General features: G+C 49.0%; 1 protein-coding gene across 2 annotated transcripts in view; it reads left to right on the top strand.

Moving 5' to 3' along the window:
* PREX1 (phosphatidylinositol-3,4,5-trisphosphate dependent Rac exchange factor 1) overlaps positions 1–13,408 on the top strand; it is a 149,501-nt gene that overhangs the window by 7,545 nt on the left and 128,548 nt on the right. The window lies entirely within an intron of this gene.

Raw genomic sequence — 13,408 nt, 5'->3', positions numbered from 1 at the left:
CTGATCCGAACGCTGGTAAAGTCTTGTTTGTGGGCTCAATAAGTGTCATAATTAGGCACAGAGGTGTGATTAGATTAGCAAGCACTCATCTAGTCACTGCTATTCTGGAAAAAAAGACCCTCATGTGACGGGTAAGGTGGATTAGACAAACCAATAAGTGAACCCTCTTTACCGATAATCTGGCCATCTGAATGTGCCACCGATCACCCGATGACCAGGCAAAACGCTTGTTCATCGGGTGATCCTGTCGTTTGTGCAGACACCATCATTCATCATTTCTGGCCAGCAGATCGTGCTGTCTAAAACAGTGATCTGCTGCCCAGAAACAATGATTCTGTATGGGGATGAACGATGGCTATAGAGAATCCTCGTCCTCATACTGTGAAGGAGATCGCTGCTTGTAAATGCAGCTGGCTCTATAGACCCGTCTAAAGCATGCTTTTAATTGCTTGTGGGGGGGCTTGATAACATGCACTAGTGAGGCTTAATTCACATGCATTGAAGGCCTCAGTCAAAGATTCTGTCAAAAGTACAGGACAAAATGGCCGGTGATTTCTAATGTAAACCAGATCCCACTGCCAATGGGGTTCATCAGATTACATTTCTTTCCATCATTTGACAGAGATGCTCCGTTATTTTTGTTGTTCTGCTCTAGTAATGGAGCAGCACAACAGAAATAAAAACGCTAATGTGAACCCAGCCTTAGGGCTCTTTCACACTTGCGTTCTTTTCTTCCGGCATAGAGTTCCGTCGTCGGGGCTCTATGCCGGAAGAATCCTGATCAGTTTTATCCTAATGCATTCTGAATGGAGAGAAATCCGTTCAGGATGCATCAGGATGTCTTCAGTTCAGGACCGGAACGTTTTTTTGGCCAGAGAAAATACCACAGCATGCTGCGCTTTTTGCTCCGGCCAAAAATCCTGAAGACTTGCCGCAAGGCCGGATCCGGAATTAATGCCCATTGAAAGGCATTGATCCGGATCCGGCCTTAAGCTAAACTTCGTTTCAGCGCATTGCCGGATCCGACGTTTAGCTTTTTCTCAATGGTTACCATGGCTGCCGGGACGCTAAAGTCCTGGCAGCCATGGTAAAGTGTAGCGGGGAGCAGCATACTTACCGTCCGTGCGGCTCCCGGGGTGCTCCAGAGTGACGTCAGGGCGCCCCACGCGCATGGATCACGTGATCACATGGCAAGTCATCCATGCGCATTTGGCGCTCTGACGTCACTCTGGAGCGCTTTTTCTGACTTCAGATGTACACGGGGGCTGCCTGATGGCATTCTCTGTATACGTGGGTATACATAGATAGCAGTTAGTCACTGGGCTAGATAGTTGTGCACTGGGCTGTCTTAAAGGGGTTGTTCACTCCTGGGGATGTTTTCTACAGACCCCTAGTCTGTCTGGACATGTGAAGGTAATCATACTTACCGATCCCCACCGTTAGGTCCTGGCTCCATCTCTGCCCCACTGGCTGTGCAGGTACCAGGTCACCCTGCTTCAACGTCCCTTTATAGGCATGTCATCCATGCATCATGTGACCAAATGATCTGACGCATGGGTGACACATGACCGCTGCATCCAGTGGTTCGCTGCAGCAGTTATGTGACCTACCTCAAACGGATGTTGATGCTGGGAGAGCCAGGACCTGCACAGCTGGTGGGTCAGTGATGGAGTCGGAACCCAGCGGTGAGAAGTAGGTAAGCACGATTACCCATGCTGGGGAGCAATCATCCCGTCTGTATGGAAAAAATACCCTTTGTATGGGAATGAGCGAACTGGATACAGGTCAAAAACACAGAACAAGTGCAGATTTTTCGATTACACCTGATCTCGGAGTAGGCTTCACTACTGGTTTTGGCTTACAATAACTGCTGGAAATAACTGAAGTGTGAACTCAGCCTTACCCTAGTTTCATATTTTACATTTGCTGTGGGCAGGTATGACTTGTCCCACTGCATAATTCACGCAGGTCTATAGATGTTATTTCCGTTACAGTACAGACCATATAATGGTGATTACCCTCTGGAGACCTCCTAGCATATTGTAAAGGGATAAGGCTGGGGGGGGGCGGGGGCACATCTGTGATCTTCACTTCACTTGGTACAAGAATCAAGTGACAGATGTAAGATGGTGCCTGCACCTTTAAGATAGTTCCCAGCATGGTGGTTTACGGGCCAGGACCTGGCTTGGCCCTCGTCTCATTCTGCCTGTTTATCTCGTCTCTGAAGCTGCCTCGCCCAAGTGGCACAGGGCCCTGCAGACCAGAGTGAGGAGCGGGGTTGTGGTTTTCTGTTTCACCTACTTCTAACTCTCAACTCTAAAAACAGACACAAAATGTTTTTTTGTTTTTTGCTGTGGGTGGTAACCCTGCTGTGATTCAGAAACTGCAGTCTATGGGCTGTATTACACCAACAGATTATCAATCATTGGTCAGATGGCCATTTACACACACAGATCTTTTGTTATACACAGCAACTATTGGTCTGATTGGACAGAAATTAGTCAGATAATCTGTTGGTGTAACACAATACCTCATATCTCAGTAAAGTCCCCTTAAATGTTTTCATAAGGCCCCTTTTACACGGGCGTTGCGGATTGGGGCCGGGTGCGTTCAGGGAAAATGGTGCGATTTTGACACTAAAACAAGTCAGTTTTCACAGCGATTGCGTTCCATGTTTGCGTTTTTTCTGTGCGGGTGCAAAACATTGTAATGCGTTTTGCACGCGTGTGAGAAAAATCGGCATGTTTGGTACCCGAATCCGGACTTCTTCACAGAAGTTTGGGTTAGGTGTTGTGTAGATTTCATTATTTTCCCTTATAACATGGTTTTAAGGGAAAATAATAGCATTCTTAATACAGAATGCATAGTACAATAGGGCTGGAGGGGTTAAAAAAGTAATATAACTCACCTTAATCCACTTGATTGCGCAGCCCGGCTTCTCTTCCGTCTTCTTCTTTGCTGTGCACAGGAATAGGACCTTTGATGACGTCACTGCGCTCATCACATGGTCCGTCACATGATCCTTTACCATGGTGATGGATCATGTGACGGGCCATGTGATGAGCGCAGTGACGTCATCAAAGGTCCTATTCCTGTGCACAGCAAAGAAGAAGACGGAAGAGAAGTCGGGCTGCGCGATCAAGTGGATTAAGGTGAGTTATATTATTTTTTTAAACCCTCCAGCCTTATTGTACTATGCATTCAATATTAAGAATGCTATTTTCCCTTATAACCATGTTATTAGGGAAAATAATAATGATCAGGTCCCCATCCCGATCGTCTTCTAGCAACAGTGCGTGAAAATCGCACCGCATCCACACTTGCTTGCGGATGCTTGTGATTTTTACGCAGCCCCACTCACTTCTATGGAGCCTGCCTTTTTGATACCGCTGCAGTCACTGCTCTCCCCTTTGTATCATGTAAAATGGTCACATGATGCAATGGGAGAAGATTACCGCCTTGGACAGTGATTGGCCCCCAGCTCTGGGGATCGGGTAAGTATGATCGCCAAGGCCAGTCTGAAAGGTCTGCAAATGAGCGCACAACCTCTTTAAAGTGGATGTACAGTGTGATTAAACTTTATAGTGAATGGGTTAAAAAAAAAGGACAAAAAGTATTGATCACCTCATCGATCTCCTGCTGCTGCTGTTCCAACACTTGATCCTTTCTGGTTTTCGCATCCTGGTCCCATCTCAATGCACTGGAAATGCCCACTCAGCCAATCGGGGGGCCACAACAGTGACTAGCCACTTCCTGTGTGTCGAGACCGCAACAGGAAGAGGAAACCAGTGGGGATTGGTCCTGTGAGTAATGCTGCTTTTATTTATTTATTTTTAACCCATTCTGTCGTTTCCCTCCAATGTGACGTCCTATAGGAATGGAGAATCCACGGATCTTCCAGATGTCCGTATTGAATAAGTATGCTGCATTGCACTCTTGGTCAGACGGAACATGATTTGTTCTGCTCGTTTTTATATGGCACTCCTCGTCATTAACCCAGTTTACCTGCAGCAACCAATGTGGTAGTATGGACACTCCAGGGAGGTATTTTCCAAGTGTGCATTTGTTTTACTTGGAGGATTAAGTGAGGATTATACTGCCGGCTCTGGTGGAATTCCGTGATCATGATCTGCCGGAGGCTGCATATGTTCTCTGTAGCGGGGGTGCAGTGTGCATCAACCAACTATCAGGATGTATGTGACCTACTATATCTGAAAATATGAATCACTCCCATCATTCCTGCCCCAGGATCTCACTATGTTATTTCCCAGTCTCACATAATTTCCTAGAAAGCCAGTTATCTAATCATTATTAGTGGCTTTGGTTTGTACCCAGAAAAACATGGGGAGAACAAACCAACCTCATGAGGTACAGTGTAGCAATATAACAACGCCAACCATCGGCACCTATTGCCTGTTTAGTTTTGTCCTAACTGCCTGGTGGTGCTTCCTCGCTTAATGCTGGTCATGAAGGCCAAAGAGACATGCATTACATGAGGCCTCGGCTGTCGCAAGTCTGGCGCGTTCTAATGACTTTTACAGATATGAAAATCTGCGTAATGCTGGACACTCTGGAGTTCTCTCATGTGTTTTTTCCAGTCAGATGGAGACAGACAGTCACATTCTACTTCAAGGTTTTACTGGCTGTGGCTCTGCTTTACCCCATTGCATCATATACAGGAGTCTGGAGATCAATGGCTGGACAGATCCCCAGAGGTGACAAGCCTAGATGAGCTGCCATGGTCACATAAAAAAACTCACATTGGCCCCTGCAGTCTGCAGAACTTTTTGCTTTTCACATCAGTAAAACGGGAACTATTGTGCAGTTTATCTGCTTGTTGCCTCCTATGTAATGTGTACCAACCACCTTTAGTCTCCAATGTAATGTGCTTTGTCCACCTATGGTATCCTGTGTAACATGCGCCATCCACCTGTGGTCTCCTGTGTAATGTGTGCCGTCCACCTGTGGTCTCCTGTGTAACATGCGCCATCCACCTGTGGTCTCCTGTGTAATGTGTGCCGTCCACCTGTGGTCTCTTGTGTAACGTGCGCCGTCCACCTGTGGTCTCCTGTGTAATGTGTGCCGTCCACCTGTGGTCTCCTGTGTAACATGCGCCATCCACCTGTGGTCTCCTGTGTAATGTGTGCCGTCCACCTGTGGTCTCCTGTGTAACGTGCGCCGTCCACCTGTGGTCTCCTGTGTAACGTGCGCCGTCCACCTGTGGTCTCCTGTGTAACGTGCGCCGTCCACCTGTGGTCTCCTGTGTAACGTGCGCCGTCCACCTGTAGTCTCCTGTGTAACGTGCGCCGTCCACCTGTGGTCTCCTGTGTAACGTGCGCCGTCCACCTGTGGTCTCCTGTGTAACGTGCGCCGTCCACCTGTGGTCTCCTGTGTAACGTGCGCCGTCCACCTGTGGTCTCCTGTGTAACGTGCGCCGTCCACCTGTGGTCTCCTGTGTAACGTGCGCCGTCCACCTGTGGTCTCCTGTGTAACGTGCGCCGTCCACCTGTGGTCTCCTGTGTAACGTGCGCCGTCCACCTGTGGTCTCCTGTGTAACGTGCGCCGTCCACCTGTGGTCTCCTGTGTAACGTGCGCCGTCCACCTGTGGTCTCCTGTGTAACGTGCGCCGTCCACCTGTGGTCTCCTGTGTAACGTGCGCCGTCCACCTGTGGTCTCCTGTGTAACGTGCGCCGTCCACCTGTGGTCTCCTGTGTAACGTGCGCCGTCCACCTGTGGTCTCCTGTGTAACGTGCGCCGTCCACCTGTGGTCTCCTGTGTAACGTGCGCCGTCCACCTGTGGTCTCCTGTGTAACGTGCGCCGTCCACCTGTGGTCTCCTGTGTAACGTGCGCCGTCCACCTGTGGTCTCCTGTGTAACGTGCGCCGTCCACCTGTGGTCTCCTGTGTAACGTGCGCCGTCCACCTGTGGTCTCCTGTGTAACGTGCGCCGTCCACCTGTGGTCTCCTGTGTAACGTGCGCCGTCCACCTGTGGTCTCCTGTGTAATTGTGCCGTCCACCTGTGGTCTCTTGTGTAACGTGCGCCGTCCACCTGTGGTCTCCTGTGTAACGTGCGCCGTCCACCTGTGGTCTCCTGTGTAACGTGCGCCGTCCACCTGTGGTCTCCTGTGTAACGTGCGCCGTCCACCTGTGGTCTCCTGTGTAACGTGCGCCGTCCACCTGTGGTCTCCTGTGTAACATGCGCCATCCACCTGTGGTCTCCAATGAAATTGTGCCGTCCACCTGTGGTCTCTTGTGTAACGTGCGCCGTCCACCTGTGGTCTCCTGTGTAACGTGCGCCGTCCACCTGTGGTCTCCTGTGTAACGTGCGCCGTCCACCTGTGGTCTCCCGTGTAACGTGCGCCGTCCACCTGTGGTCTCCCGTGTAACGTGCGCCGTCCACCTGTGGTCTCCCGTGTAATGTGCGCCGTCCACCTATGTAACAGTCTTGCAGCGTTTTGGTGTCCGTCTGATGAAATTTAGCCAAACGAATGTAAGTCAATGGTGACGGATCAGTTTTCACTGACACAATATGGCACAATAGAAAATGGATCCGTCTCCCGTTGACTTTCAGTGGTGTTCAAGACGGATAAGTTTTGGCTATGTTAAAGATAATACAAACGGATCCGTTCTGAACGGATGCGTTTCTGCAGATCCATGACGGATCCGCACCAAACTCGAGTGTGAAAGTAGCCTAAATTGTAATTGCCAGCGATGGGGGTACAAATGCTGGCCCTCTATAATTTTGTTGTTCACATATTACTTTAATATCCATCTGTCTCAAAGGCTATAGACACCTTCTAGGCAATTTTCTAATGGTTGCATTTTACAGATTATGGGTTAATTTTTATTTATTTTTTCAATTGGTCTTTATTAAAAATGTCAGCCCCCTCGTAGATACAAGGGTTAAAAATCTATCTGTTTGCAACTTACAACTGTCACTTTCTGTTTTCTTTGAATCCACTAGGGCTCATGTATAGGTCTTAGGCTACTTTCACACTAGCGTTCGTCGGTCCGCTCGTGAGCTCCGTTTGAAGGGGCTCACGAGCGGACCCGAACGCTTCCGTCCAGCCCTGATGCAGTCTGAATGGATGCGGATCCGCTCAGACTGCATCAGTCTGGCGGCAGTTCAGCCTCCGCTCCGCTCGCCTCCGCACGGACAGGCGGACAGCTGAACGCTGCTTGCAGCGTTCGGGTGTCCGCCTGGCCGTGCGGAGGCGTGCGGATCCGTCCAGACTTACAATGTAAGTCAATGGGGACGGATCCGTTTGAAGATGCCACAATATGGCTCAATCTTCAGGCGGATCCGTCCCCCATTGACTTTACATTGAAAGTCTGGACGGATCCGTACGAGGCTATTTTCACACTTAGCTTTTATATGCTAAAATAATGCAGACGGATCCGTTCTGAACGGAGCCTCCGTCTGCATTATTATGATCGGATCCGTTCAGAACGGATCCGATCGAACGCTAGTGTGAAAGTAGCCTTATCTCTGATCTCCTAACCTCATAAACACTCATTATAGCTCAGTTCTTATCAAACTGATAAGAATATGACTTTAAAGAGGTTATCCAATCCTATACAATGTCTCCCCCCCATATGTCGGGCCCCCCACCACGCTGAATATACTTACGTGGGTCCCCACTCCCTGTGCCACTCTTGGTCCCCGCACCGCCGCTGCTGCTACCCGTGTGTGGATGAAAACATCCAGTGGGCAGGGGCGTAGCTATAGGGGGTGCAGAGGTAGCAGTCGCTATCGGGCCCAGGAGCCTGAGGGGGCCCAAAGACCCTTGTGCCACATAAGAAGACACCAGTATTATAGAAAGTGCATGCTAGTCAAGTTACACCTATGGCTGGAGGGAAAGGGGCAAGGTCAAGAATTTGTACAGGGGGGTGCCGTTTCAATGTTTGCCTTAGGCAGCACGAAGGCAATGTGCTTCCCTGCCCCTGGCCATAAAGCACTGAAGGAAGGGGGTCCAAAGCTGAACTCTTGCACCAGGGACCATGATCCTTTAGCTACGCCCCTGCTGGTGGGGTCGGGGACGAGTCTCCCTAGCATCGCGAGTGACGCTAGGGAGGCTCGTCCCCCGCCTGCCATTGGCTTCTGCCCCCGACACAGGATGTTTTCATCCGCGCAGAGGGAGAAACAGCAGTGGCAGTAGGTGTGCATAGTTTTTAATATAAATGTTTTTGGTGTAAAAAATTTCACTCTGAGCCGCGGGGGTGGGGTGGGGGGCGGGTGGAGAGGAGAAAGCGGTTATGGAGAAATGTGAGGTTTATTATTTTATTACCAACCAGCTTGCCCCCTGCTGACAGTGACCGTAGTGAGTCATCTGTTCAGATTGGTCCAATTCATAAGGATGTAGCATCATGCGTATAAATCTAGGCGGGTAGTGCAGTGAATAAATGGAGGTTAGGGTAAGAAATGCATAAAACGTTGAAGAGTGGAGAAGTGCCCTGGCCTCTGGCCCAGGAGCGTTCACTCCGAAGATGTCCTGGGTGAGGTAACTCTGGATAGTAGGCAGAGGCATTGAGGGCAGCACTATATCTATGCCATACATCAATTCTTTACTGAACTCATGCCAAAACCACATAAAGGTGAAGATTGATTGAATGAGGGTCATCAGGGGGCAATGGCTCCGGTTACAAACGCCACAGAAAGGAAACCAGAATCTTCCTTCTGTTCTCCATTTTACTTGGCTGCAGCAGAAAGGGGAGGATCCGTCCCCCGACCTGCCATTATGCTATTATTGTCTGTTCAGTGTGGCGCCCCCTTCTGACACTGCAGAGTAGTGACTGTGACCTGTTCTGATGGGTCCAGTCTAAATTGATGTCTTGTGTAATTAATGTTCCATAACCTACAAGTGTGCGAGATGCTATGGTTACCAGAGCGTTCTTCTGTACAGAGAACCTATTCACACCCGCCAACCCCTCAACTACTACAACTGACACTTGTAATGTCCTGTGGCAGCATTTGTTTTCTCCTTACCCTAGCTTGACAGACATGTGGCTGTCACTGATCCTCCTTCTCTGTAGCTGGTTAATCTGCTAATTTTCTAAATTCACGGTAAAGCTGGCGGCTGTTACATGTGAACTCAATTTTGTAGTCTGGAGAATTGGAAGACGCTCAGAGAAACTAGGACACTAGCGGTAACCTGGAGCGGCATAATCTCCACGTTGTATCAAGTGTCAGATCTTTTATCAGTATTGGTGTTCAGTAAACTGTATCCGGACCCATTTAACTTGAATGGGTCCGTGATCCGTCCGTTCGACAAAAAGATAGAACAAGTTCAAGTGAATGGGTCCACATCCGTGATGCGGGATGCACACGGCCGGTGCCCTGTGTATTGCGGAACTGCCGTATGCGGCCCGCAATACGGCTGCGGGAGCACTACGGCCGTGTGAAAGAGGCCTAAGGCCCCTTTCACACGAGCGTGACGGATTAGGTCCGGATGCGTTCAGGGTGCGTTCAGTGAAACTCGCACTATTTTGCAAGCAAGTTCAGTCAGAAGTGAATGGGGCTGCGTGAAAAACGCATTGCATCCGCAAGCAAGTGTGGGTGCGATGCGTTTTTCACTGATGGTTGCTAAAAGATGTTGTTTGTAAACATTCCGTTTTTTTATCACGTGTGTGAAAAACGCATCAAAACGCATTGCACCCACGCGGAAAAAACTGAACAACTAAACGCAATCGCAGACAAAACTGACTCAACTTGCTTGCAAAATAGTGCGAGTTTCACTGAACGCACTCTGAACGCATACGGCCCCAATCCGCAACGCCCGTGTGAAACCAGCCTTACAAACAACATCTCTTAGCAACCATCAGTGAAAAACGCATCGCACCCGCACATGCTTGCGGATGCAAATCGTTTTTCACGCAGCCCCATTCACTTCTATGGGGCCAGGGCTGCGTGAAAAACGCTGAATATAGAACATGCTGCGATTTTCACGCAACGCAGAACTGATGCGTGAAAAACAACGCTCATGTACACAGACCCATTGAAATGAATGGGTCAGGATTCAGTGCGGGTGCTGTGCGTTGACGTCACGCATTGCACCCGCGCGGAAAACTCGCTCGTGTGAAAGGGACCTAAGGGTTGATGGAGTTAACCTACCTCTTCATGTGCCTTCTACAGACTGAGGGCTCAGGCACATGTCAATTGGGCCACAAAAGATGCGGAAGAGCACACCCGTGTACGGTCTGCATCTGAGTGTCTGTTCCACGCCCCCACAAAAAAGTAGAACGTGTCCTATTCTTGTCCATTTTACGGGTCGGTCATTCCGTTGTACAAAATGCAGAATGCACACGGCCAGTATCCGTGTTTTGCGGATCTGCAATTTGGTCGTATGCATGAGCTCTAATAGGCTGGACTAACCTGAGGTTTGCTGTGACTGCAGCAGTCAGCTTCTTCCATGCACATGTCATAAATGATTTATTTATTGTAAATCAATCGCTACGTGATGTTTGTTGCATCTATCACAAAGGCAGATGATGAAAATTCTTATCCAAATACAGAATCAGTAATGGGGTCCCCCCCATTGTGATACATCATTTATAGCTTTTCATGTCTCCTCCTTGTGGAGTGAATGCAACTTCTGCACCTGCTATAGTTGTTATTGGTCCATCATATGTTGTGTCAGTAACTCGAATAATGTGGGTAGATGGGATGTAGCTAAGCTGTGTAAGGTCTAGATCAGTGGTCTCTGCTCTAGTCTTAGGGCTCATGCACATGACCGTATGTATTTTGCGGTCCGCAAAAAACAGATCCGCAAAAAATACGGATGACGTCTATGTGCATTCCTTATTTTGCGGAACAGGACAGCTGGGCGATAATAGAACAGTACTATCCTTGTCCATGATGCGGACAATAAAAACACATTTTTTGCCCATGGTTCTGCATGCGATCCGCAAAAAAAATGGAACGTAAACGGAAAGAAAATCAGTTCGTGTGCAAGAGCCCTTATAGTGGTAAATCCTCAGATTACTTACACTGTTACACTAGTAACTTTAGTAACATTTATCTCATCCAAGTCTGTATTAAAGCTTTCTCCTGGGTTCCTTGTGTGTCCCTGGCCTTGTCCCGTGTCCCTCTTGCCTGGCCTTGTCCCGTGTCCCTCTTGCCTTGCCTGGCCTTGTCCCGTGTCCCTCTTGCCTTGCCTGGCCTTGTCCCGTGTCCCTCTTGCCTTGCCTGGCCTTGTCCCGTGTCCCTCTTGCCTTGCCTGGCCTTGTCCCGTGTCCCTCTTGCCTTGCCTGGCCTTGTCCCGTGTCCCTCTTGCCTTGCCTGGCCTTGTCCCGTGTCCCTCTTGCCTTGCCTGGCCTTTTCCCGTGTCCCTCTTGCCTTGCCTGGCCTTTTCCCGTGTCCCTCTTGCCTTGCCTGGCCTTGTCCCGTGTCCCTCTTGCCTTGCCTGGCCTTGTCCCTTGTCCCTCTTGCCTTGCCTGGCCTTGTCCCGTGTCCCTCTTGCCTTGCCTGGCCTTGTCCCGTGTCCCTCTTGCCTTGCCTGGCCTTGTCCCGTGTCCCTCTTGCCTTGCCTGGCCTTGTCCCGTGTCCCTCTTGCCTTGCCTGGCCTTGTCCCGTGTCCGTCGTTTTAAGAAAGCTCAATTGTTAGGACAAGTTCACACTTCAGTTATTTAGTTAGTTATTTCAATCAGTTATTCAGTTAGTCAAAAACACAGAATAGTTGCAAATCAAATCATTACACCTGATCTCTGAGTAGGCTTCACTACTGGGTTTTGTTCACAATAACTGATGGAAATAACGGACCAAATAACTGAAATGTGAACTCAGCCTAAGGGCTCATGCACAAAAAATTTTTTTTTTTGTCCATGTCTTTTTTTGCGTCTCATATGTGGAACCCTTCACTTCAATGGTGCAGCAACAAAAAAACGGAAATTACTTTGTATATCGCAAAAATAAAACATAAAACATGTCCTGTTGTCCGCATTACAGACATGGATAGGATTTTTCTATTACGGGCCGGCCGTTCCATCCCGCAGAATGCGGAACGCGTACAGCTGGTATCCGTGTTTTGCAGATCTGTAATTTGCGGACCGCAAAACAACAACGGTCATGTGCTAAGAGGGACTTTAGAGTTGGTGACTCCACCAGTGAGCCAGATCTCAGGGAAATCTGGCCAAACTGGGTGCATTGCAACAGTTTCCTGGTGTAGGAAGTGTTTCACTTTACTGGTACTGGCACTGGTCCACTGGGGTCAGTCATGTAGCATTAATGGTTTGGTGCTGTGTCCAGTGATAATAGTGGAGTAAAGAATGACTGGGCATTTCCTAGGCATCCCCCTAATTTTCCTCTCCGGCATCACAAAACTGCTTCCTTTGTTTCTGCTTTTCAAAGAATCGACTGTCAATTGAGAGCAGAACAGTTGAAAATAAATACTCCAGTGTTTACATGGATGAAGTGTCCTGGAGCAGCACAGAGAGGGCAGGGTGGCCAGCGGGGGAGGGGGGGTGGCTAGCCACTGGGACGCGGTCATCCGACCAGCAGAAAGAAAGGGACCATTGAGCAGCTCTCATGGATGGATAATTGATCAATTGATCATACTGGTCGTATTATAGAATCAAATCTCGTATATTTGTGACCCCCACAGCTGCTTCCCACAGATTATGTAGGGGGCTGGGCAGTGTTAATTATCAGTATTGCTCTAAATCGGACATTTATATTCCTGCTACCTCCATAGTGTGAGCCACTGTTCCCATATATTGTGGTCAGCCAATACCTCAGCTACATCTACAAGGGGACACCTGACTCCTGGTATTTTTAGAACACTTATGCGCTGTGGAAGGGGGGGGTTGTCAGCTCAGTGTCCTGTCTTGCAGGTGGCCTACTTTGGTGACTTGAGGTGCGTTAGAATCGATGGATTAGACCTGTCCTCATGTGAAATGTGCTACAGATCTGCAGTATTTCTCCACTCTGGGGCTTCAGATCATGGAAGTAAAGGTTGTTGTCTGTGTCCATGGGGAGAGGGGTTGGGGAGAGGGGTTGGGGAGGGGGTGGGTGATCACATAAGTCTCTTCACTGCCTACTGTGTCTGCATCTGTTTTGTGGTCTGCATAACACGGATACCAGCCCTGTGTGTCCTGCGTTTTGTGGATCAGCACATCCCACCTTTTGTTAGAAATTACTATTTTGTCCGCAAAACGGACAAGAATATGACATGTTCTGCTTTTCTTTTTTTTGGGCCACGGAAAGGACATACCGTATTTTTCGCCCTACAAGAAGCACTGGCCCATAAGACGCACCTAAGTTTTAGAGGAGGACAATAACATAAAAAATTATGGGGAGCATCTGTGGGTGGCACTGTTATGGGGGGCATTCACAGATTTCCTCCCATAAGTGTCCCTGTGTAAAATATGAATGATCCCCAATACAGGAGGTGGAGGCCGGCATCTGATGTTG

Source organism: Bufo gargarizans, chromosome 6 (genome assembly GCF_014858855.1).
Source record: "Bufo gargarizans isolate SCDJY-AF-19 chromosome 6, ASM1485885v1, whole genome shotgun sequence".
NCBI lineage: Eukaryota > Metazoa > Chordata > Amphibia > Anura > Bufonidae > Bufo > Bufo gargarizans.
Note: the sequence above shows the minus strand (reverse complement) of the source record. Positions and strands in the feature narration are given on the sequence as shown.